Raw genomic sequence first — 24,984 nt, forward strand, 5'->3', positions numbered from 1 at the left:
TTTGCTTCATCGTCCTTTTCTCTGAATAATTTCAGCTTCATGATGTCCACGTGATAGGACAGCTAGCATTTCTGCTGCTGTACCTTTCTCAGCACATAGATCTGTTTGCAAATGCTGCTGGGCAGACAGGCTAATGTATAAGCTGACATCCAGTGAGTCTTCATGCTGTAGGACTAGGAATGCTGCAGAGCGACTTATCTGAATAAATGTTTGCCAATACTGCTGTTAATTTCCTGCACTTGCTGAAAATGAAAGGGAATACCGGCCCAGGCAAAATGTGATTGAATTCAACTGCTTTGATGTTTCTTAAACAAATCTTTGGGTAATTTCTCAGCCACATCTGCGCATACTGTATAATTTAATATTTTTGACAACTTCATGGAGATGTGAATTTCTGTGATATTTGGGTTATAAATTTCACTGGCATGATTTTGTCACTTTTTAAACACAGAGCAAAATTAAACCCCCTTTCTGCATACTTCAGGCGCCTTGTTCTACCCCCATTTTGCAAGTGAATCTATTTATATTCCATTCTCTGAAGTAATTGGGCAGCTAATCATTCAAATAGCATTCTCATCTCCTTCTAAAAACTAATAACAGAAGATTCCTTCCCTCAAGAGAACGGAGTTGGTAGCCTGGGCTCTTGCTGACTGAAGGAAGCTGATCTCTGGGTGTGGAGGAATTTGCTCGGCACTCTATGCCAGTAAACAGAACTGGTAATAAGTCACAGCTATGAAGTGGATCAAATTGTATAATATCAGAAGAAGCTGTCAGAAGCTGATAGGAGTAAGTCCTAAACTGAGTGAAGGCCTGAACAAATGGTTTCCTCCCTCCAGTTCTCCTGAACGAGGATTGGATGTGGGATGAGGCCGTTTTGATGTCCCCAAGCCCTCTTGGAAAGCCTTGGCTTTGCTGCATTTCTCACTGTTCTTCTTTTTTGTTTGTACAAGAGGTTAAACCAGGATGTTTGGTTGCCTCTGTGTAGCAGTCTCAATTTCAAAGCTAGATGGAAATAGACATCAGAAGGTTTTACTGTACATGAGCTGTATCTTAATCATCTTAACAGCTGATTTTTCTTTCAAAGTGATCTCTAACAAGAGGAGAGTTTATTGCTTTAGACATGAGTGTTCATTAGAGATGGCCAACAAATGGCAGAGCCCACAGTTCCCTGTGTAAGCTGTCCTGCTAAACTCTAGTAAGACATCTAACACCTCCTCTGCTGTGGTACAACTGCCACTGGATCAGGAGGATGTGAATAGCAACGTGCTGAGAGGCTGGCTATTGTGCCTTAGAGAGTGAGCTGGATGGATTTTTCACAAATAAGGGAGAGAATAGACTTTGATATATTATTTTTTTTTTCCCCTGAACTGTGTAATATCCTACTCTGTAGCTTCCTGTGATAAGAGAAGCCTTGGATGGAATCAGAATCATTTCCTGACTCTGTGTGGTCTCTAATTAAAAGATTCACTTAAACTCATCGGCCTCAACCAACTTGCCTTTTCCATAAAATGTAAGCCAGCTCCCTTCAGTCCCATTTGGTAGGACTCATCCAACCAGAATCTCTAGAAAACTCATATTTATCAGTGTTTGTATAGGCTTAAAAGTTTTACAGTTTTTCACGTTGACTAAGGCTAGTACTGCACTGTTAAAGCCACCTTTCCTTGCTGCCTTGCAAGAGAATTCAATTTTTGGAAGTGACGTTCTTGGCAACTAGACAGCAGGCCTTTGGAAAAGTCATTAGCACAGCCTGCCCTTCCTGAGCAAGTATCCCCTTGCAAACCATCTGCTCAGTTCAGGAAAGCTTTGATCTTCTCATAGGTCATGTGAGGATTTTGGAGGAAGGTGCAAGATCCAAAGCATTGTGACATGGCACTTGGTACAAGGCTAGCAGTCAGGCCAGGCCTGCTAGCAAAGAAGCAGGAGCAGGAACCTTTCTGAACTGGAGTCCAATGGAGGGCTGATGCAGGATGGAAATAAAGTCTGCTGCCCAAGCAGACTTTACAGAAGAATTAACAGGCTGGAAACATCAGATGCTTGGAGGAGAAGAACCAGGCCTTGCAACAGGCAAATATATTCACCTTTAAAAGCAAAGAAAAGAGTTTTCAGTATTTTAAAGGCATGAATGTTGGATTTGAGGCTGGGATTAAAAATAATTGTTGTAGTTGTGCATTTGCAAATAAAGGCTCCATAGAGTGGCACGGCTCAGAGGAATGATGCTGAACATGCAGCAACATGCAGTGTTGATGTTCATGAGCACTGAGAACTCGGCCTTGATGGGGCTCATTTATCCTCCTGCACAGAGCAGCAGGATTCCTCTCATCAGCTGGGTGCTTTCTGATTGACCTTGTCCCTCCTCAACTCCTGAGACATTTATTGTTCTGCTTCTCATTGTAGATATATGCTGGACTACAATCTAGATCTTATCTGAACTCTTCAGAGAGTAACACAAAGTATTCCAACACCTTTATCATTGTCTGCTTTTTGATCAGTGGTGAACTTGTTCCCACCTTGCCTGATATTGGAGGTTAGCATGTGCTGCTGGTTAGTAATTCCAGGCATTGCAGGAAGAAACACTCAGCCATAGACATATGCCTCAGTTTGAAATTAAAGCTCAATTTAGTTTAATTGTCCTTGATTTTATCAAGCATACAAAATGACTGATTCCATATGCAAAGAAATAAATACATAGGCAGCAGCTCAGAAATGTCTTCCTCCTTATGGTAGCAATTTTATACGGTTTTCTGGTCTGCCAAATGATCTCTCGCTTGTTCTGAACCTGGTTAAATCTCTTTAACAAAGTCTATTTTGGTAGGGTAAGGAGCCAACGTAATTAGTGCAAAGGCATGTGATAGTTTTCCAACACTTGATGAACACGGCTTGGAGTGATTACAGTTTTTTTGTACAGATTTGATATTACTTTAATGGTCACAAAAGAGGAAGAACTGGAGACCTGTGCAGCTCAGACAGGGTTAATGGATCCGGCCCAGCCCACTAATTAGTCCTGGCCTTGGAGTGAAGGTGACATCCTCCACATTCTCTAAAACCATGTGGCCACTTCAGGCTGTTCTAGGAACATAGCCTGAGCTTCTCAGTATTATTCTGTTCACTCTTCAGTTTTGCTGCTGTTATTGTTGCAGAATGGAAAAGTGAGAGGGCTGGGGAAGGAAGAAGGTGGGTGAAGTAATTGCAAGCACTGTTTGGTGAGTTGTGTTTTTTTGTGTGTGACTTTTAAAAATATTCTATTTATTTCTGCTCTTGTATCTAGGATTCTCCATCACAGACCAGGCCCCAGAGAGAGATCATGCTGCAAAAAGCTGTCAGTGCTCTGAGAATGGAGGTAGGCTGGGTGAAAAACACTGATGGTGTTAAAACAACAATACCTTCCTCTTTGGAAGTCGTCTCATTTTTCCATCGCACTGTATCAAGGGGAATGGGTGGATTCACTCTGATTTGTAGCAGCGGAGGGAGAAATTGCATGTCCTGCCTTAGGACTGTAACTTCTGAGCAGATAAAAGGGTATTCCAGGAGTTCTGTATGGTCTGGATGGATGTGCCTCCCTACTGGAGAGCAGGAGCCTTCCAGACCCCTGGGGGTGCTCTGAAGAGTTCTGTCACATCACTGGGGCTACGTGTCCTAATTTATGCTCTCTAAATCCTCTCTGCATTGAATTTCTTCCTTTTGATGCATCAGTGTCTAAGGTCATTTATTTGAATACGGCTCCAAGACTATTGGAAGCTTTTCAGCCTGCTTAGTCTCCTTGTCTAGTGGTACAGTCTCATCCCCAGAGTTGTGATGTCTGACCGAGCTGGCTAGTCAGACCCCAGGCGTTTTTCCGTGCCAAGGAAGAGCAGGTAGTATCTTCTATCCATTTGTGGGATATATATTGAGCCTGTTACGGACATCATGTGCATGAGGAGTGGGTTGTATGTCCCAGCCCAGCTCTGGACACCGTACTTCCCCCACACCCCCCAGCCCTGCAGAGGGAGCAGCAGTGTAAGGTCTGTGATGGCAGCAGACCGCCATCTGGGAGCCCTCATTCTCCGGAGCCTCCTGGTCAGCTGGCCAGATAGGTGCCATTACGTAATGTCAGAAGTGGCCAAGGGGACAGATGGCAGCTGCTACCCACAGAAGGTCTCATCTGACCCACATTGCTGCTCCTCTGGGGCTTTGGGAACAGGGCCACGGGCTGAGCGCTTCTCCTGCAGGGCGGTAATGGCAGCGGCTGGTGCTGAGGCCCTCCTCTCCTCGTCAGGAAAACGGGATCAACTGATCTCCTTCACAGACCTCTGAAAGTATTTTATTAGCTGTCTCCAGAGAAACTTCCTCTCCCAAATAGTTTCAGGCAGGATGTGTTTTCACTCAGTAAAGATCTGACGATCGTGTCCTCCATTGTTGGAAATCGTCCTAGTTGCTTTGAAGCCTGAGGAGCTGTGACAGCCTCCGCCAGGAGAAGATGTACCTCCTTAGCTTCTTCTTAATGATAGGAAAGTGGTGAAATTACCTTGCCAGAAACTGACCATTCTTTGCTTCGTTTCTACTAAGAGAAGGAAATACTTCAATACAGGATTAAAAAAAGTTTAGAGTACAAGAATTACCTCTTTTACCTTCCTTGTTTTTTATAGCTTTGACATAAGACATATGATTCAGTTTGGATTAAAACAGAAATAAGCTTGTTTTTCTCCTACACATTTCTTTAAAAGCCTGCACATTCTGCTTTTGATATTTTCCTACCAGATGACTTCTGGAGGGAATATGGCTGCCTGAAACTTGTAAAGAGTGTTGCTGCTGTTATCAGAAGCTTCAGAGTGAATCCAATCTGTTTTATGTGTGCATATGTGCGTGTGCATGCATACGAGTGTGTATTTTTATATAAAAAGCAAACTGGAATGTCAATATACTTGCATATCTGTAAAAAGTAAGTTATTCCCATTCCTTCTTTCCACGGGCATTTTGTGCACTATTTTCAGCCTTGAAACTTCTGGAAAGCCTTCCAAGTGAGGAGGTGCTCGAGGTTTCTTCCAGTCAGGAGGTTGGTAACTGGGAAACTGAGGCAGTGGTCACCAATCTTACATGACAGCTTTCCTTATAGATGCATTTATGTGGATTTGTGTATACACCAAATATGCCCTCTGGTACACTTGGTGGTGCATGACATGCTTTGGATAAATGCAATATTCAAAACTGATTCTCCAGTCCATGGCAAGAGCAGCCATGCTTAAATGCAGGGACAGCTTGGCCCGCGGAGACTCACCTGGGCCCATTCTCCAGCCATTCCCCTCCACACAGATGGGAAGGGGATCAGAGGCAGCCACCAGGGCACTGCCCTTAATGCTGCCATTAATCTTTACAATCCCATTCGCTATCCTTGTTCACAAGGCTGTGACTGGTGCCTTACATTACCCCAGTGGCCTGAAAAGTGATTTTTTTCCTATTGATCATACCCTGAGGCCTTCTGGCAGACTGGAAGCTGCTGCTGCTCTCATAATTCAATTCCTCTTCTGCCTATAAGAGGTAGGCCAAGGCTGGCAGTGAGTGCCTCCTCCCTCAGGCCTGCTGCCTGGCATGGATGTGCAGTGGGGCCAGATACTGCCGCCATTGCGATGATGGAGCTCTTTGGCCTTTCGCAATCAGTTGTTAGGGTTCTTCAGGCAAGGAAAGAAAAATATTAAGCAATGTTCTTCCTCTCCTTGTCCCTGGCTGTCATTGCAGGGGCACTCCCTCATGACAATGGCCTGTCCTCACATGGCTGCTTGTTAGTGTGGGGGCAGCAGAGTGAGCAACATGAAAGAGTAGTGAAGGCCTCATCTGTCAGCCATAGGTGTGAATTTAAATGGAGCCTCATTTAGCTGTGCACTCCCTTTTGATTTACTGGCAGGTGCTTCTCACAATGAAATGTCTAGCAGGCACCACTTCACTGACCAGCTGTTCCCATTAAGCCAGAAGAGCATGGCGGAGTGGGGCCATAGCTGCCTTCCCCCAGTAGCTCCCCGAAGGGGGAACTGCACCCACCTCACCATGAGATGCTGGTTTCATGCCAAGGAAGCACTCCAGGCTTTGTGCCTCCATCTCCCCCAGATTTCACACTGGTGTGCTACAAGTCAACAAAATACCTGGTAAGTCAACTGATGGGGCAGCATTCCTTCCTAATTTGGGCATTTGTTCTTATTATGTAGTACTGTTTACTAAGAATCAGTCATCATTTTCGGGTTGGTTTTGTTATGAGCTCTTCAGGCCTGGAGGGAAGTTGTGTGCATGAGTTATTTAGAAGTCAGACTTTGCTCCTGTGCTTCCAGATCTCAGTGAGGAAACTACAAGGTACCAATGTTTTATGTGCCAAGGAGGATTGCTTTTAGCATCCAAGCACATCTCATGCATACAGTAAAGACGCCAGAGTTTTGATGACTTCTTATTTATCAAAGTAATGCTGTTTTACATTTAGATTATGTTTCTCTGCTGAAGGGTGCCGGAGTAGTTCACAAACAACATATACATGTTAATAATACATTGTGAAAACACAGCTTCCTCTGGGGTGGAGAGTAAAAAACAAGGAAATCTTGGTGCATAGCGTGTTCAGGGCATGGAAGGAAACCTAGCTTAGAGCAAGAAGAGAAATCATGATGCTTATACAACGCTGTCAGAACGAGACTGTTGTGGAGAGCAAACAGACCCTTGATTTCTAAAGTTTTCATCAGAAAACCAGTGCATGGTGAACTCTGTGAAACTCAATTTATTGAGCTCTCAGGATCATGAGTTAGGTCAGCCTTGCCAAGAATTGACGTGGTTTTAAGCAATCCAGACCCAAGGTGTCAGAGCACTGTTATACTTCTCTGATCTCATGCTTTGCTTTATTGTTTATTCATATGGCACTGTACAGCTGTGCCTCGGGCAGGAAAGACACTGCTTCTACTCAAAGGAGCTTTGCAGTGTATGGCCCTGATTCTGTGAATATCTAAATCTTCATAGGGCAATTTGCATAAAGTCAATCATTTTCATATATTTGTGTATATTCAGGGGGTCAAGACTCCAGCTGAAAACGTACTTATGACAGAAAGATGATGATGAGTTTGAAATTTGATAGGACAGGGGGGAATGGTTTTAAACTAAAATAGGGAAGATTTAGGTTAGATGTTAGGAATAAATTCTTCACAGAGCAGTGAGGCACTGGCACAGGCTGCCCAGAGAGGCTGTGGATGCCCCATATCTGGAGGAGCTCAAGGCTGGGTCGGAAGGGGCCCTGGGCAGCCTGAGCTGGTGGGGGGTATGCCCACCAGCAGAGGGTTGGAACAGAATGGGCTTTAAGGTCTCCTCCAACCCCAGCCATTCAATGATTCTGTGATAAGGCTTAAGGGCCTCTGAGGACACTCCTTCACACCGTAGAAATGGAGTTAGCAACTGAAGACACTGGATGATTTTGTTGAGTACATCTCAAAAGAAGGGCATTTCCTACAGTATGCATTCTTCTATTACAGATGCTAGGTGTACTGAGAGAGTATCTGGGAAGACATTTGTTTTCCTTTTAACTGTTGATTGAAAAATGAACCAGAACGGATTCTTGTGAATCTGCCACAGAAAACTCTATACTAACATTAAAATGGTGTGCAGTAAAACATTATTTAAAGAATACATTCAGTGGATTTAAAAGTATGACAGAAAATCCTGTGTGCAGTAGTGAAGACGCCATCCCTCCCGCTCCCAGCCCTGCCTGCTATGGTTATAGTTTGCTATCTCCTATTAAACTCTGCAGAGTTAGATTTGACATTCTCTTTTTAATTCTAGACAAGTAGCAAATTGACTTAAAAATGTAGAATCTGTCCTGATGTGCATACACACTTGCTCCTGCCGTTAGCTTTGAAACATCTCAAGTCATCCATTAGATTAGTTATCATGTTAATAAGTCGATTTAAGAAATGCAGCATGTTCTCAGCTCTCTCTCAGACAAAAACTCAAGTGATTACAGGCTTCTGTCTGATATATCTGGGGACTGACCTACACCTCTGAACGCGCAACTCAGAGCTATTTTATCTGCCACAGAGGTGGAGGGGAATCTTAGTGCCCTTGTAGCAAGCAGATTGAGAGGTACTTGAGAGCTTAGAGATGGCTCTGTTTACTACTGAATTCCCATGCCTGATAAATAAAGGTGAGGGTTCTTTTCAGAGAAGTGGAGTTTTTCTGAATAAATAAATAAATAAAAAGCCTTTCTGAATCCTTTGCAAAGTAGCAGAGAATTCCTGTCACTGTTCCTTTCACCCCCCTAGCCCATCTCATGAGCAAGGCTGGCCATGCCACACTTGGTACCAAAGAAGGCTGTCTGTCCATTATGTACTGGGGCCCATTATGGTGATATGGGGAGACCTGTTAAAAAATAGCCGTCGTACTGAAGGAGCAGTGATTTCCCTGCTTTGGTGTGGAGTCAGCCCCTCTTTGCATCCTGTTAAATCTCCTCTGCCAGAGATGACTCATCCCCAAGGTTCATAAAAATACTTCTGAAGAGCTGATTCTCTTTTTTTTTTTATTCTTTTTTTTTTTTTTTTTACCTTTGAAGTAGACACGTAGTACTGAATACATATTTGCAAAATAATTCTGTGAGGATATTCCTGAATCCTGCCCTTTAATTCCAACAAACTTTTAGCAGCAATATAAATATCCCTGTGCTACTGGGGGCAGCATGCCAACAATATGGGAAAGAACATGTTCCTTATTTTTGGAACAAGAAAAGGGGTTCTGGTTTTTGCAGCAATGTCTTGGTGGTCAGTGGCTTACTTAGGATGCTTGCTCATTGCCAAGGAGACATCTCAGAGAAAGGTCGCAGGACTGAACAGGTAACACAGTATCTCACATACACATTTCACAGTTACGCCATGTGAGGAGGGGTCTGCAGTGCCACCTGATGATTTTGTTCTGGTACCTTTATGGGCTCAGGCAAGGAGATGATGATTATAATAACCACAGCTTTCATAAATATCAGTGGTTTTCTTTATATGTAGAAATGAACTTGAAGGCTAGTTGAAAACTGTATGAATGCTGAGGGGTTTGTGAGGCAAAAGAAGAGGCACGAAGTATGTGTAATATTATAGCAAAAAGTGTTGCAGATCTTACGGTGCCCATTCTCTGCCATGACTTTACCAATCATTTGTCTCAGGAGGTTGTTGGAGTCTTCTGGACCTTTTTTTTTTTTTTTGTGTGTGTGTATTAAATAAATCAGAGTAGAGACATAGACAGGTACAGGTGTCATTTCCCAGGCCCTGGGATGCGATGAGCCCGCTGGGCAGCCCTTGTGTTCTGCAAGCATGATAAGGTGGTCACGTGGCTCATATCCTACACAAATTTCCTGACAGATCACAGCAATGTAGAAAGCAGACTTTTGCTTGTTTGGGTTTCTCCTCATCTTTGACTGGGATTGAGCAATATTTTTTATTCGTCTCCTAAAGAAGAGGAGGGGAAGAAGGTAGGAAAGAGAGAAGGGAAGGGAAAAGGGGAGGAAGAAGGAGATTTTGCCTAGCTTGACACGTTTTTTTTTGTTGTTGTTGTTGTTTTTTTTTTTTTTACAAAGAGAGCAACCAGGATTTTGTATAATGCTGTCACTTCAGTGGAAAAAGGAAAAATGAACAGATAAAAGGAACAAAGGGAAGACAGATTGTTATTTTGCAGAGCAACCTAATGCATGCATCTCTTCAGTGCCCTGCAGATGTGGCACTGCATTGACGCACCAAGTCAGCTCAGTACACCTCCCAGGTGTCCATCTCAGGCATCTGAGAAAGCTCTGCAGCCTGACACAGAAAACTCAGCCTGCTTTGGATGGGGCTCTGCAAGCAGCCCCCAACCCTGAGGGACTCTCCCTGGTTGCACAGGTACTGACTTTAACTGTCTTCTTCCCTGTAAGAAGTGAAGAGCAGTGAGTCAAATAGCATCTTAGGAATGAGTCATCTGTACCAAGCAGCATTGTTATTTTGGGAATTAACCAAGGGAGCACGTGTGTGTGTATTATAAAGGGCATAATAATAAAATCTACGCCAAAGTATTCCTTACATACCATTGTGACCAGGCTGTGCAGAGCTTGGCTGTGGTCAGGCAAACTGGGAAGTTCTATTTGCAGATGCCTTAGTGATGTTATTCCAGTGGTACTACCATTATATCTTGCACACTCTATCCTTCCTAGCCACACATTTAGAAAGTAAATAAGCTCATCAGACACGTGTTCCATTTTATGAGAGCAGAGATGCGTACAAGAGCGTGAATGAATATGAATAGCCCATTTTTGGCATTACTCAAACTTTGGAGCAGATTTGTGTGAGTCAGAAATAAGTACTGTGCTAAAAGGGCTCCCTTCAAAATATGGATGGTGAAGGAAATGGAGAAAGGAGGAAACTTTCCTCTCAGAAGATGGCTGCTCCCTGAGACAGCTCCCCGTGACATGAGGCAAGTCTTCATGCAGGGCCTGGTTTGCATGGCAGCTCTTTGGCTTTGCTGACAGCTCCCCACCCAGGGAACCACACTACTTCACATCGAACAAATGCCTTTAAAACACAGCAAAAAACAGACTCTCTTTGAAAGGAAAAGAAGGTGAAGAGAGTCTAAAATATCCCCAGCAACTGAAAGATACCAAAACAAAACCAAAAACAAAAGCCACACAGATCTTTTATTTTATTTCTCTTTTCTTGTGGTGTTTTTTTTTTCCCTTTAGCGTTTTTTTTTTTAACCTCTAAATAAGAACATGGCTTTGAATACTACAGTTCACAATGAAAACTGTTAGACTAGCTAGCAATATATACATGTGAGCTGGGAATGGCCATGAAACTAACAAGGCTAAGAAGGCTACCAATGGCCCCCCAGTGATTTTGCCTGTATCTGTAAACAACCAAATCCTCACCACTTATCCCAGGATCTAGTCAGCTGTGGAGATTAACCTGTTTTTGTTAATGCTTGGAGCCCGCTGAAGAGTGAATGAATAAGGCAGTCCATCTGTGACAGAGGGGAGATATTTCTCAGTCGGACAATGAAGGCAAATTTTGAGAGCTATGTTTCGTGCACACAGCCACCCATGCCTCAGTGCTACAACAGTCTAGATGGCATCAGATTACTTTGTCCTTTGTCCCATAACTCAAGCTGAGGTATGGGATGTCCCGGAGAGATCTCAGAGCTAGGATACCATTACAAATTATTGCCTTAGAATGCCTACTAGTGGCCTTTTCAGTCTTGCAGAAGAGTAGATCCAAGCATGTCAAGGCTTGGAGCAACGTGCTTTGCAAGGCAGATGAAGAACAGGGACAGGTTTAAAGGAAAGCATTAGTAAATCCCAGCCAAGTGCTTTTGAAGTGGTCTGGAGAGAAGAGGATGCTTGAACACAGCCTGAACCTTCCAAGCAGGGAGAGAAGGAAGGATTTGGACCATCTCTTTTCCCACCACTGGTTGATAATGCTTTCTGCTAATGAAGATTAATGTGACAAGGGCAAGGGTTTTATTTAATAAGCATTTATTTCTTGTATTATTTTGGTATGTTCTTCCTTGAAGATTCAACTAGAAAGCAGAGTTCCTATTGGGATTACATTGTGAGAACCAAAGACCAGAAAGGCTCCAGACTGGTGCCATGATCACTCCGTGAGGTCCTGCAGCACAAATAAAATGAACTTTTGATGGAAATAGCGTGATACCAGTGACCAACTGCCAAACAGAGGAGAGCAGAGAAATAGGCCTGGGCCTGGCTGTTAACCTGTCATACCGAAGTCCTGAATACGTCAGGTAGAAGCCTTGCTGGTCTCTAAAAAGCACAGAGAGGAAAGGGAAAAAGTTCTCTCAGGTTCTGGGATGTAAAAACTGGATTTTTAGGAGCTGCCTGCTAAACTATTGGTTGGTATTAGGGGGGTTGATTCAACCAGAGTCTCATGAGGGTCTTGCTCCATGGACGAAAATCATCTCAGCAAGAACTACATTATCTCTGTTTGACTTGGTGGCAAAACAGGTAAGATAGAGTTTCCTATGCCAAACAGTGTCTATTTGGTGTACCTGTTACAAGCTGCCTGTGCCCTATAAATGTGTGATATGTTTAGAAAGTAATTCTCCTTCGTGCAGGGCTATCTATAGTTGCACGGGTGAAAGGCTTTATGTATCTTTAGATATCTGTGTGCACTTGGTGAAACACAGAAATGCGTATATATTCTTCCGTCTGAAAAGAGAAGGTGGGTGAGGGAGAACCCCATCCCTCGTGTGCCCTACCAGACAGCACAGACAGATGCCTGCCAGAACCAGCTCTCCATGAGTGCCTCATCACTGGCTGTAGGGACACAAATGCAGGCACAGGCCCCTCTGCTGCTTTTTGTCTGCTGAGTTCTAGTGGGGAGACATCTGCCCAGTGAGGTGGAGAAAGATCCAGTTAAGTAGCAAAGGGAATGCTGTCTGTTAAATCTTCAGCAGAAGACTTTTCTCTGGGAATTTGTTGCTAACAAGACATGTTGTTAATGAGACACAGGCATAGGCTCTCATTTGCTCCCTTGAATTAGTTGTGGCAATCACTTTCAGCACCCTTGAAGGCTCTATGCTATTTTTTTGTGTGTGTGATTGAGACACACTGGGCTTGAACTGGTATGGCAGCAGCACTGACACATGTCAGTTTCATCTGGAGCTGTATGATACTGAATCATTTTTGTTTTCCCCCCTACAGCTTCATCCACTGGAAACAAGGGGGTGTAAAGAACGTCATTCGTTGTCATTGCAGCTTACAGGGAACCCTGGAAGAGTAACTGTGAGTACATCATCTAGCTTCAGAAATCAGATACCAAAACAAAGAACTACAGCACTTATTCATAATTTCAGTTAAGCCTCCCTGTTTTCAAGCCCAATTACATGATTTCTTGGGAGGGTAAGCAGGAGGATGGTGGGTTTACGGCTGCTGAGTGTTTGAGACTGTTAGAATTGTACTGGGCACTACAAAAATGGATGGCTAGAAAAAAAACTTGGGTGTGAATAAGCTGTTTCCTCCACAGCTCTGGTTTACACTGGCAGGGTGCACTTAACGGTTGACTGGAGAGAAAAATGTGACAGACAGGATGGTTTCTTACGTGGTCCTCAGGGAATATAAACATGAGCTCTGTTCTTCCTTTTAACTCACCCTCCGGTCACTGGCAAAATAATTTAGATTCAAGCTTCAGGTTCAGAGGAATCGCTGGTAGAAGAGGAAGGGTTAATTTATTTACTTAGGGTGTTGTTCTGTTTGTTTTGTTTTACTTTTTTAAGCCTGATGTGAATTATCCATTTTGGCAAGCGAATGGGAACAGTTGCATGTACTTGGTATTTTCTGTCACACGCACTATTATTAGTAAGAAACACGTTTCCTTTTGGGGTGAATGCTGAAGACAAAAATAAGGCTGTTCAGATTACCACCCTCCTTATTAACGCTGCTAAAGCAATTGTGCTGGTGTTTCAGAGAACTGGCAAATGCATTTGTTCAGCAGCAAATGTGATGCATTCAGCGCTCTTTTCACACAAAGAAGGAAACAGGGCACTTAAGCACATGGAATGTAGCAGCCAACCTTTGGTAAAGATTTCTAATAATTATTTTCAAGAGAGAAGAGGGGGAAAAGATCCCATTAGGTTATTTCAGTGTGAAGGAAGGGGAATAGCTCTATTACCCAAAATCTCCTCCAAAGCTGTCAGTGCTGCTTGGTGCACGTTTTCTCTCCACGTGCAGACAGATTTGCCTTCAGTGACAAATCATTTGGCTATGGCTTGGATTTTGCATCTAATATGCATGGTACGCCTTAATTCCTGGAACAAATTACCTCATAATCTAGGCACAAAGAAGGGACATGCCTCAGTAGCACAGTTTTTCCACTTGTTGGAGAGATACCTTTTCTAAGAATGAGTAGTATCGTGGTGTACAGATGCTGCTGAGCTCTTTTGTTAATAGTGCTATCATCAATAACAACATGCTGATTGAGTATCTTTGCTGACTTCCCAAGCAACTCTGATCAGGAAATGTATTTGTTTCCTTTCATGGTGTTATACTCACTGATAACAGCTTTGCATTTGGCCCCAGTTAGACTGGCTTGATCATCACTTATCTACTTGTGGTGAAAATAGGTAGCTCCAAATCTTGGTGGGGGCTTAATGTCACCTCTCAGCATCGAGAGGAATGAAAGTCAGTGGTGGAAAGTGCTGGGGTAACTGATGCAGAGGACACTTGTTTTGCACTTGTTTTAAACAAAGTACCCAAGAAGTTGGTAGAGATCAAGCTGTCTTCTCATGGCTGATGGGGGGGAAAAAAAACACAAAATGGCCCACATTTACCAATAAGACAAACTTGGGAAAGTTTGCATTACTCTTGGCTTTGAGGTATTTTTCCCATGCCTGCTTCAAGGATTTTGGTCTTCATCCATCAGCTTTTAAATATATACTAAATAGCGTTTAACAAGTGGCTTTTAAAACAGGGTGAACTTTTGAAAGGAGAGTATTTATAGAAGTAGCTATTTAGTTTGCTAGTAATTTTCAGTATTCATTTTGCTATTGCTGAATGTACAGAACAGGATTATTCACCCACATTACCCAGCTGCTTCTGTTTGATAACGCAACAAAGGTTGTGATGTAAGTTTCTTTCCATGGAAATGACTGTGATGTCATGATTCACGTCTATGGGTTAAAGTGGGATTTATGAGAAGGAGTTGTTTTTGAGGCAGAAAATCCCAAAATATAAGCGTCTCCCATTAACAGTTAAATGGTCAGTTAAAATGCAGTCCAATTAAGGATATGGCAAGAAATTCATTTTCCATGACACACTTGAAAAATACTTCCTGATATTGGAGTTTTCTAAAAACACCAGAGTAACTTATTAGAAGAAGCTGTAGTACTATTCCAACTGTGCTCTTCTGATAGACGAAACTTGGCAGCATCACACATTTACAGGAGGTGCTGTTACAGTGCTTAGTACAGAATATGGGAAGGGGCTGGATTTTTCATTTACTTTGCTGGCAGTTGCCATCTGAACTGGGTAAGTAATTGCATTTGGAAGTTTTCTGATTTCTTCAACTGAGACTTGAGAGAAAGAACTGTAAAACTGATGCACTTGTGTAGCATCTTTCTGCTGCTGGGTCTCCCTGGAGCAGCAATGAAACAATGCAGATGAATTCTCAGAAATTTGGGCAGGTAAACAACCACTCTCACTGACATTCCAGTAGGTGTTTTGTGTAGAGGTACTTTTCCCACTGAGCTGATCCAACCTCAAATGCTTTTGGTTCTTCTCTTCAGAGGCTCATTGAACTAATGCACCACTTCTCTCTTTCAGTAATTTGGCAAATCTCTTGAGCATCACAGTTCTGTGCTTGATAGCAGGCAAACCTGCATCCAGATCCTGAAGCTTTTCACTGCTCTGGGAGAACGTGCATCAGCTCAGCTTTCTAGGTCTTTTATTGATCAGCTTCACATGGGAGTTAGAACAGGGTAGAGCCTATGGCAGGACCTTGCTGGTGGGGAGCTTAACTCCTAGCAGAGCACTCTGTTTAGAGGCCCTCTTCCAGGACATTGCCTTCATCATATGATCCAGCATGGCCACTGCCTTTTTCAGGATGGTTTAAATGAGGGGAAAGATGACACCTGAAAGTCCAGTTCTTACTTAGGAAGGCTCCTGTAATGCTTCAAGATGTTATGGTTCCTTCCAGCCTAATGGTGTTATCCCAGTACTTTCCATGATGGTGACAGAATAAGTAGCACTGTGGGATGTGTGTCTGCACCCCTAACTGGGAATGAGCAAAATGGTCTCAAATTTCTCCACCAACTGTAACATCTACTTATAGCTTTCTCTATTTGGAATGGAAAACCAGAACAGACACCTCTAGATATACCAAGTGTAAATGACAAATGGATTTTTTTGGACACTGCTGAACCAAAGGCTGTCTGTAGCCAGGCTGAAAATGTGACTGAATCTGGAATCAGTGGACACACACAAAGATTTTCTATCGCTTGGATCAAAGAATATGGACAAGGCAAAGAAATGCCAGGAGATCTTCAACTGCAAATCTAAGATGTGAGAAGACAGCTGGCAGCTTTAGATTGATGCAGACAACAGTTCCACAGACTGAGGATCTTCTCCAGGAAGATCTCCATTATCCCGGCCTCCCCTGGTGCCACAGATCAGCCAGCTTGTACCACCACTGATCCCTGACCTCCCTCACTCTGACATAACTGTGAATGCTATCACCCAAGGTCTGGCCCAGAGGCTGTTAACAGAAAAGCAGATCTGACCAGCAAGTGATCACAAAAGGCAAAAAGGAAAGGTAGCTTTGAGGGAGTTTGCCAGGAACCAGCTGGAACAAGCTGTGGTGTGTTTCAGAGGTTCTGGCTAGCCCCATGCTGATTGCCTAGAGCTGGAGATAACAGAGGAAACCCAGCTCTGGACACTCCATGGCTCTGAGCACCAGCCAGGCAGCACAGCGCACCATAGGGAAGCTGCTCTGGGCCAGAACTCCTGAAATTAGAACACAGAAGTGAGCACAGCCAGTGCTGAGTTTTCCAAAAACATGGTAGAAAACTGAACACAGTATGAAGATATCTTTTGTGCCATCTCTGCAAAGGTCAAAGAAGGCACGAGGCAGCTTTATTTTTGACAATAGGTGGTTCTGAGGAGCTTGATATTTTTAATCATTTTCTATCCATTCAGGCCAAAGTGGTTATCTATAAAATTGTTACAGATATTTGAGAAGCGTTGAACTGCCCTTGAAATGAGTGGTATGTCATTAAACGGACAGTGTGAAGACGAGATGAAGACCTAACATTGTGATTGATCTAAGGTTTCTGTGTCAGTCTTGCAGTTTCAGAACTGATGAAGGAGCAGGCTATAATCTGTAACAACAAAAATCCTTAGATTTCCACAACAGTGAGAGATACAGGATTATTGTACAGCTAATTAACCCTTGACAGTAAAATAAACAGTTCTTGGGCAAAGGTCATCTGCCTAACTCATACTGAACCTTAGGGCAAATGCAAGTACTTCCATAATGTTGGCTGTAGTTATTGAGAATCTGAAATGTCTTAGGGAGTGAGTCTGGAGGCAGAAATGAAAAAAAACAAGTCACAACACTAGAGACCGTAGGGACAGATCGTGGAGCTGCCTGAAGTATGAAAAAAGCACAAGGCATGACAATAGCCAGTGGCTGAGGAGAAATATCCAGGAGCTGCAAGGACTTCCCTGTCTTGCCAGAACCTGCAGGCCTCAGCTGTCGCAAACACAGAAAGAGCATTTTCATGCCTTCAATAGGGTCCCTTTTTGCTCTGCCCTCTCCTTACTTTACATATGTGAGGAAGGAGGAGAGGTTTCTGGTGAACCTGTTTCCTTTTTCCCTGATGCCAGAAGCAATACCCAGTACCCTGCATGCTGAAATGCAACAGTGGTGTATACGTATACACTGCTAGAAGGACTGATGAACATTTCTTGCCCTGGTTGCATCCCTTCTAGATCTCCAGGGCCACAGCAGTTGCCTGGGCTGATAGCACTCTGCAGTGGTGCCAGACATTGTTCTGGATGACAGAGATTGCCTAATGCTGTCACCGCAAGAGTCAGTGTAAGTGATGTTTCCAGAGAGTAGCGTCAGGGCAATTTGCTCAGAGGTATTCTTCTTAAGATTGATGGAGGAGCTGTTGAGTGAGCTGATCTGAAACCAAACAGGACATTAGGCATGTCCCAGCCAGCCTGCTGGGGACAGCAACACAGGCTGTCAGAGGTGGTGCTACTGGCACAGAGGAATTTTCAAAAGCACTGTCAGGAAGATGTTTTATACCCACTGAGGGAATATATGAGATGGGTGCAACAAGTGAATTATAAACTGTGAGAGATGCACTGATGATAGTAGTTAAAGGTAAAATGTGTCAAGCACCGAGTGCCTCTCAAGAGTCAATATTGCTGGGGGAGCTGGGCATCTTCCAGAACATCTTCCAGACTATACTGCAACATTTGGACATTGAAGTGCTAGAACAGGTCCAAAGAAGGGCAACAAGGCTTGTGAAGGGCTTGGAGAGTATGCCCTATGAGGAGAGACTGAAGGAACTGGGGCTGTTTAGTCTGGGGAAAAGGAGGCTGATGGGAGACCTTATTGCTCTCTTCCAATATCTGAAAGGTGCTTACAGTGAGAGCAGGGTTGGTCTCTTCTCACTGGTGACAGGTGACAGGACGAGGGGAAATGGCCTCAAGTTGCACCAGGGTAAGTTTAGGTTGGATATCAGGAAACACTTCTTTACAGATGGGGTTGTTAAGCACTGGAATAGGCTCCCCAGGGAGGTGGTTGAGTCACCATCCCTGGATGTGTTTAAACACTGTTTGGATGTGGTGCTCAGGGACATGATTTAGCAGAGGGTTGTTAGAGTTAGGGTAGTATGGTTGGGTTGTGGTTGGACTTGATGATCTTGAAGGTCTTTTCCAACCTGAGCAATTCTATGATTCTTTGATTTATCCAACTGCTCACTGTTAGATAAAGTGATGAGAATACCATGGAATTCCACTTCAGCAAAAGTTACCTTTTCCTTTAGATAATGCACTTGGGAGAGGCAGGTGAGCTGATGGAGGAAGAGTAGAAATAAGACTTTCCTCTTTTTATTTTTCATTCTGAAGGAATTGATAGCAACATCAAAGGATGTTGATATTAGACATTGCAACCAACTTCTAGAAGAAAAAAGGTGTGCTCAGGTTCATTGCTGTTGTTGACTAGTTAGGGATTTTTACTTCAGGTATGCTGCTTACAACTTGTAACCTGAGTGTTGTTGAGTGGAAATGCACCATGGACATAGCTTGCAGTTTGCTCAGGGTCCTGAGTAAGAGAAGGCACTAATTAATGGAAGCATGGTTCAGAGGTTATAGCAGTAAGTTCAGAAAAAGTTGTCCATGATCCCTCTGTAGAAGGTATCCATGCTGATCTCTCTTTGGTTGGTGCAGTACCAACCAAAAGCGTAGGCCAACAGGAAAAAAAGAGAAAAGAAGGAAAAGAGTACTCTGGGTGAAAATAGGCATAAATTGGCTTATAAATGAAATACCTTATCTCATTGTCTCCAAGTATTATTCTCTTTTTCCTGAGGTACTTGGTATTATCATTTATGGTGGCTGTGCATATCAAATGTATTTTATTAGTAGGGGAATGTATATGCGATCTTGTGCAGTGAGATAAAGGCTTAGCTGTTTTTCTTCAAATCCCTCTCTTCCCCTCTCCAACGAGTTATGAGGTAATGAGTAATTTACTGCTGACTGAAGAACACTGGAGACAGCGCTGTTGAAATCAGGGATTACAGTCTGTAAATGTATGATTGATGCAACCAAACCCTCATGATTTAGAGCTTCCATCTTATCCAAGACTGTCCCGAGCAGGCAATAACTGTACCAAGGGACTAATACTGAAGTTCTAGTTGCTGCACTTCCGTGTGTATTCAACTAACATCAGAGAGAAATCAAACAGAAACAACCTGAGGCACTTGTATCACTTCCCTTTCAGGTTAGTATCTTGACAACAAGGCTGGCCAGAGTCTCTTCCTTCTCACTTGATTGTGGCTGTGTTCCAGGATGTGCAGTGGCTCAGTGCCACAAGGTGGTGTGGGAAGCTTTCCTGCCCAGGGTGTGTGAGGGCTTGGTGGTGTCCAAGAATGCTGAAAAAGAAGTTGCTTTCAGAACTCCTAGAGCACCTCCTCAGCACGACAACCACTGCCCACTGCCTGTCCTTGAGGAAGCCTGAGGCCACCACCACCAAGCTGTACTAGGGGAGCAATTAAGTTGGATACTTAAATCAAGTGAAATTATTAGCAATCTGAACTTAGATTCTGTGAAAAAAGAAACCAACCCAAAACAACTTTTCTCTGTGGGTATGAGTAGGGGCTTTACTTGGTATTTTGATTTACTGAAGCATTTCTCCGAAGGAAGAAAAGATTAACTCTGTCGCATATGCTGCATAACTGATGGCCAAAAGAATAGTGTGGAAAGTGAAGCATGAGCATTTGCATATGTAATGAAGTGCAGCCATTAGCTATTTATGGGTTTTGTAGAGATATTTGTAAAAGAAACAATTTTAGTAAAAGGCAGGAAGAGAATTGAAACTGTTTAGAAAAAGAACAAAACCTTGTTTGTTGTTCTTTCCAAGAAAAGTCTGTTGTTTAAGGGCAGAGACTCTAAACATATGACAGAGAAAATAGCATTGTGTGCTCCAAGTAACACGGCTTAAAAATGCAGTGATTTCATATACTGTTTTGATTTGAATCACTTGACAGAGTCATAAAGTTAGATTTGCTAAGTCCTTAAACTTCTTTTATGGACATATTATTTGCAAGTACAATGAAGCACTCAACTATATTTTAAGAATATGCTCATTTGAATTTGGGCTAAGATCAGAAGTGTAAGACACGTTTGGAATAGCATGCATTGACTTTGTGGGACAATGTAGGGCACTGGATTAAATGTAAAGTAAGAAGTGCCCGTACAGAGGGATGTTGATCTTTTTATCTTCACCACATTCATTGCAACATTTTGATGAGTGGGTCCAAGAATGTAAAAGGAAACTGGGACATGAAATGAACCTCATCCTGCATCTTTATCAGTGCAGCACATTTCTCCCAGCGGGCCAGCATGTGCCTAATGAGACAAGGGAAAGCCAGGACACTGACCAGGAAAATACAAACCCATTAATTTGGTATCGCTTATGGGAAAATGCTGGAAGCTATTGCAGGATTTGTTAAGCGAAGGCTTGGCGAAGTCAATTGATTAGGGAGGTTTCTGAGAAAGCTGTTCTTGCTGGGCTGCCAAGGTAGAAGGGGTTATTATGTCCAGGAAATTTTTAAGTGTCTTGTTGGCACCATGTAAAACAGAATGTGTGCTGTCATGTAAGAGAAGCTGGAGAACTAAAAAAGGGCTTTCTGTTTTTAGGAGGGTACAAATATTTGATCTTCACCACCGGTTCAGGGAACCATCTCCTTTCCCCGTGTTAAATCTCTACAGTGCCCACTGCTTACAGGAGACTGACGAATGCAACTACTGTAATAAATATTCATTAAAAGTATCTTTCAAGAAAAAAACCTGTACAAAGATGGAACTGTCTCTGAATAGGAGAGACTTTGTCAGCAAGCACACGACTCAGTGTTAATCCATTTTGTTCGCTCCTGATCCCTGCAGCAGCTGAAAGCCTGGAACCAGGAGAAAGCCAATGCTCTCTGCAGCCCTCCAAATCAAATAGCTGTCCTCAAACACTCCAGGATTTCATAAGGAGTGATGATGCATCGCTGAATGCGGTGGATTTGAGTCCAAGTCTGTTAAAAATTGAGCAGGGAGTAGGTATTGCAGCAAGAGTTTCTACACAATCAGCAATCAGATGAAAGAAAAATCTGTTACAGAAGGCCTCTATTCTACTGCTAGTGAGGCCAACAGACCAACGTGTCTGGAGAGAAAGAGCTTCTCTACAGCATCTTCCCAGCTCAGGAGCTTTTCAGGGAAAGTATGGGGACACAGGGACTAACTTAAGCCTGCTTCTGAGTTCCATGGGGCTCTCAGACAGCCAAGGACAAAAAGTTTATGTGGTGGGGCTGCAGCAATTCCATCTCCTAAAGGAGGAAATCCAGGTGCTCTTCAGTGTTTTTGACCCATGTAAGCAGATGAGCAGCTCCTGGGATATCCATGTGCCCCACTGAGGCATGGGGCAGCAGCCACAAAGCAGCAAGACTGGCCACTTACAGAGCTATTGCAAGGAATCCAAACAGGTTTGGCTTTTTTTCTTCTCTCCCGTGAACCAGCCAACACTCAAACAACTGAAGGGACAGAGGCAGCTCCAGGTTGCCATGCTGCTGCTTGTAAAAGACTGTTTGGGAAAATTGACTTTTCTCTTGTGTGATTTTCTCCCTACTGCAATTTAAAAGGGAAGCGAATGAGGACTTTTCATACTTTTATTCTGTCTTAAGAAGCACCTCCATAAAAAGACAAGTTCCCAGGCAAAAAGCAACAAGTTTCTGACATGCTTGTTCTCTGCCATAAAAATAGGAGAGTAATAGAATATGGTTATTGGCTTCTTCAGGATCCTCTATACCTTTTATTTCTACAGTCAAAGAGGTAACAATAGGACTACTGGAGAAAGAAGAGTCTCCCCGTGTCAGAGAAAAAGGAAACAATTAAGTTTGAGCTCCCTTAAGAAAGGACAGTGGATCCTGTATTGTTGACTGTGGAATCTGGGGTTTTGACAGCGCTGTAGAAACTCACAAAGTAAGCCAAATGATGAGTAACCTTCCTCAGGGATGTGTATGAAACCCTCGGTTACAGCTCAGTAGGAATAAAACTCCTTTGGAAGTCTCTTCTTGGAGTAAGATGGCACAAACGTGGCTGCTGTTTGTGGAGTTCTGGCAAACTGTAGGGACTGGTGATGTTACATGTGGGAGATGAGGAGAGGAGAGGGGAGGAAGGCCTTCATGCCAGAGTTATGGCCTGGAAAGTAGGTAGGTGGGGGCAGGTGAAGTTCCCTAGGGGCTGCTGCGTGGGCACACAGGGGGACAGGGCACATAGCCTCAAAGAAGGTGGTCTACACAAGGATCCTGACGACTGCTCACTCCTTGTTACAGCTGAAGAGCAGCACTGGTCAAAGCTGGCTGTATGGACAGCCTGAAGAAATGACATTGCGGCCCCTGCTCTGCCTCTCCCTGCCCTTGAGGAGCGTGTAGTGCTCCTTCTCCAGCACAGGCACGGTTGTGCGGAGTTCACTTTCCTGAGGAAACCCATGTTGGTTTCCTTGAGAAACAGAAATATCATGGCCACATTATTAGAACAAAGGGTTTGCATGTACTAAAAATAACAGCCATCAGTGCTTACTAATAAGGCTAGGGGGTAGAACTGGCAGGGATGAAATCTCAACAAAACTTCCCTCCCTCCTCTCTGGGCTCCTGTCCTCCTGGCACTGTCCAGATCACGACTCTTGGCTGTATCCCAGGTTTCTCCTGGATGCACTCACTCAATCTCCTCCCCTTATTTTCCCCAGAGCATTTGGAAGACAAAGCCCCACAATGGGGTTTATGAAAGAGTTTCGATTTCTGTCCTGAGTGCTAGTTTCAAGGGGGAGACAAAAAAACAAAACAAAACAACAACAAAAAAACCCCAACAGCAACGACAACAAAAAAAACCCAACCCCTTAATTGCAATTAGTTCTGCCTTTCACTTTTGATGACCTAGCCCTGATACCTGATACTTTTTCAACAGCGCAGTGTTGGCTGTTACCAGTTCTGGCCAGGTCTCTCAGCACATACATCAGTGCAGTGTTTCTTTGGAAGATTTTGTTTTCTTTTTGCCATTTGTCAGGAGATGTGGATGTACTCCCCAGCCTTCTGTTGGCTGAGTGCTGAGAACGCATAGTATGAAGTACATTTATGTGCTTGTATTATCTTAATGTAACCTAAAAAAGCACAACAGTAGAATGAGATTTCTGAGTTTTAAGACAGGGTATCCTGTCTGTGTTGTAAGGAGAATGTATTCCCTGGGAATCTGTAGCAGTCTGCTATGCTCAGTAAAGTATCTTCAAGGTAAGTAAATGAAATGGTTTCTCTATCTTGGACAAGGGAATATATTTAGAGACAGGATGGTATTATGTTCTCTCTGCACATCAGCGCTTCTTGGTTCCTGAAGAGAAGCTCATCAATCTGTGGTGACAATTATATGGGAAACCTCACTGAAAGCAGATTTCTTTTTTTAAAGCGTGTATGGATTAGTGATTTGAGAAGCAGCAAAGCATGGGGGAAGCAGCAAAGCTGGATTCTAGAAGAGTGTGAATTATTTATATATCAGTTAACTGGATCGCAGACAGGAAATCCAGGATGATATTACTTAGCAAAGGCTACCTGAATGTATCCCACCAGTGTATGTTTGACACTGGCCAGGGGAAAACTGTGAATGAAAAGACTTGCTGTGCAGCTGCCTCAATGCAGAGTCTTTGTGGGGAAGACAGACAGATAGACAAGCCATGCTGCTAGACAAAGACAGCTTGTCAAAGCAGATTGGGTTTTTGCCTTTGTAAGACCATTATTTCCAGTTGTTCCTGTCAAAAAATAAATAAAAATCAATAAATCCTAGATCCATGTAATCTATTCATAAAATGGAATGGGACCTTGTAAGTAATGCTTTACCCTACACTGGTAGTTTGCTATCAGCTTGGTCAAGGACAGTCAAATTACTTAATTACACATAACAGTTATTCTGTAAAGACTTGGGAAAACACAGATAAATGTAACTAATCCCTCTTTATTTATTCCCTGCAAACAAAAGCCTAAGGGTTTCTGGAAGGAAAAAAAAAAAAGCAGCGCAATTAACATAATTAGAGATGGATGTCACTCAAATCTTCACCACGGCCCACAGACATCCTGGTTATTTTGATTGTGTAGTTAAGTCACGACCAGATACAACTTTCTCAAAGATGGTGTTGCCCAAAGCCGATTGCGTTGCTTGCTCTTGTAGTGATACCTTCCTGCCACTGGATGGCATCTTCTGCAGGCTCCTGAAGTGCCATCATGCTTGGTAGGGGTCTGAAAGGGCTTGTTGCTTTTCTAATTGGGTCATACTGGGGGAGCTATGCACTTCTGTGTGCAACACCTTCCCATGTTTCCATGTGTCGTATGGGGTAATACATACGGGGTCGTATGTGTAACACAGGCTTATTTTAGTGGGGATTTAGAAGAAAGGACTAGATTGAGAACTCTGACAGCCTTGCGCTCTTTGTTTGTGGAAGTGGTGAGGAAGGCCCTACTGTCTTCCCACTGCTCCTGGGTGCCTCAGCTAGCTGTCTGGCTGCTTGGGCAGGGAGATAAGAGGGACTTGGCCAGTTCCCATAGCTGCATCCAGCTCTAGGTCTGCCTGCTAAAACCATCCCCAGTGGGGCAACATCTGTGTGCTAGGGATACCCTGAAAGCAGTCTCAGAGTCCCAGTAACCACAACAGAAAGATGCTAAACAGCCTCTGCTTCTTACCTCTGTTGCTGCCGGAGCTTCTCCTTACCTGAGAATATGATATGA

At 43.4% G+C, this 24,984-nt stretch overlaps 1 protein-coding gene across 7 annotated transcripts in view; it reads left to right on the top strand.

Annotated features, from left to right (window-relative positions):
* Positions 1–3,049: 3,049 nt before the first annotated feature.
* Positions 3,050–24,984, top strand: part of LOC101749895 — a 79,345-nt gene continuing 57,410 nt past the window's right edge. For 4 of the 7 annotated variants that reach the window (XR_006939026.1, XR_006939025.1, XR_006939024.1 and 1 more), the window contains exons 1-3: positions 3,050–3,171; positions 3,266–3,337; positions 12,656–12,736. The gene's annotated coding sequence lies outside the window, so the exon portion shown is untranslated. Of the gene's footprint in view, positions 3,172–3,265; positions 3,338–5,739; positions 6,114–12,655; positions 12,737–23,269; positions 23,503–24,984 lie in introns of those variants that run through there. The other 3 variants (XM_046939791.1, XM_046939792.1, XR_006939027.1) reach the window with 2 other exon arrangements.

This window comes from Gallus gallus, chromosome 3, assembly GCF_016699485.2.
Source record: "Gallus gallus isolate bGalGal1 chromosome 3, bGalGal1.mat.broiler.GRCg7b, whole genome shotgun sequence".
In the NCBI taxonomy this organism is placed as follows: Eukaryota; Metazoa; Chordata; class Aves; order Galliformes; family Phasianidae; genus Gallus; species Gallus gallus.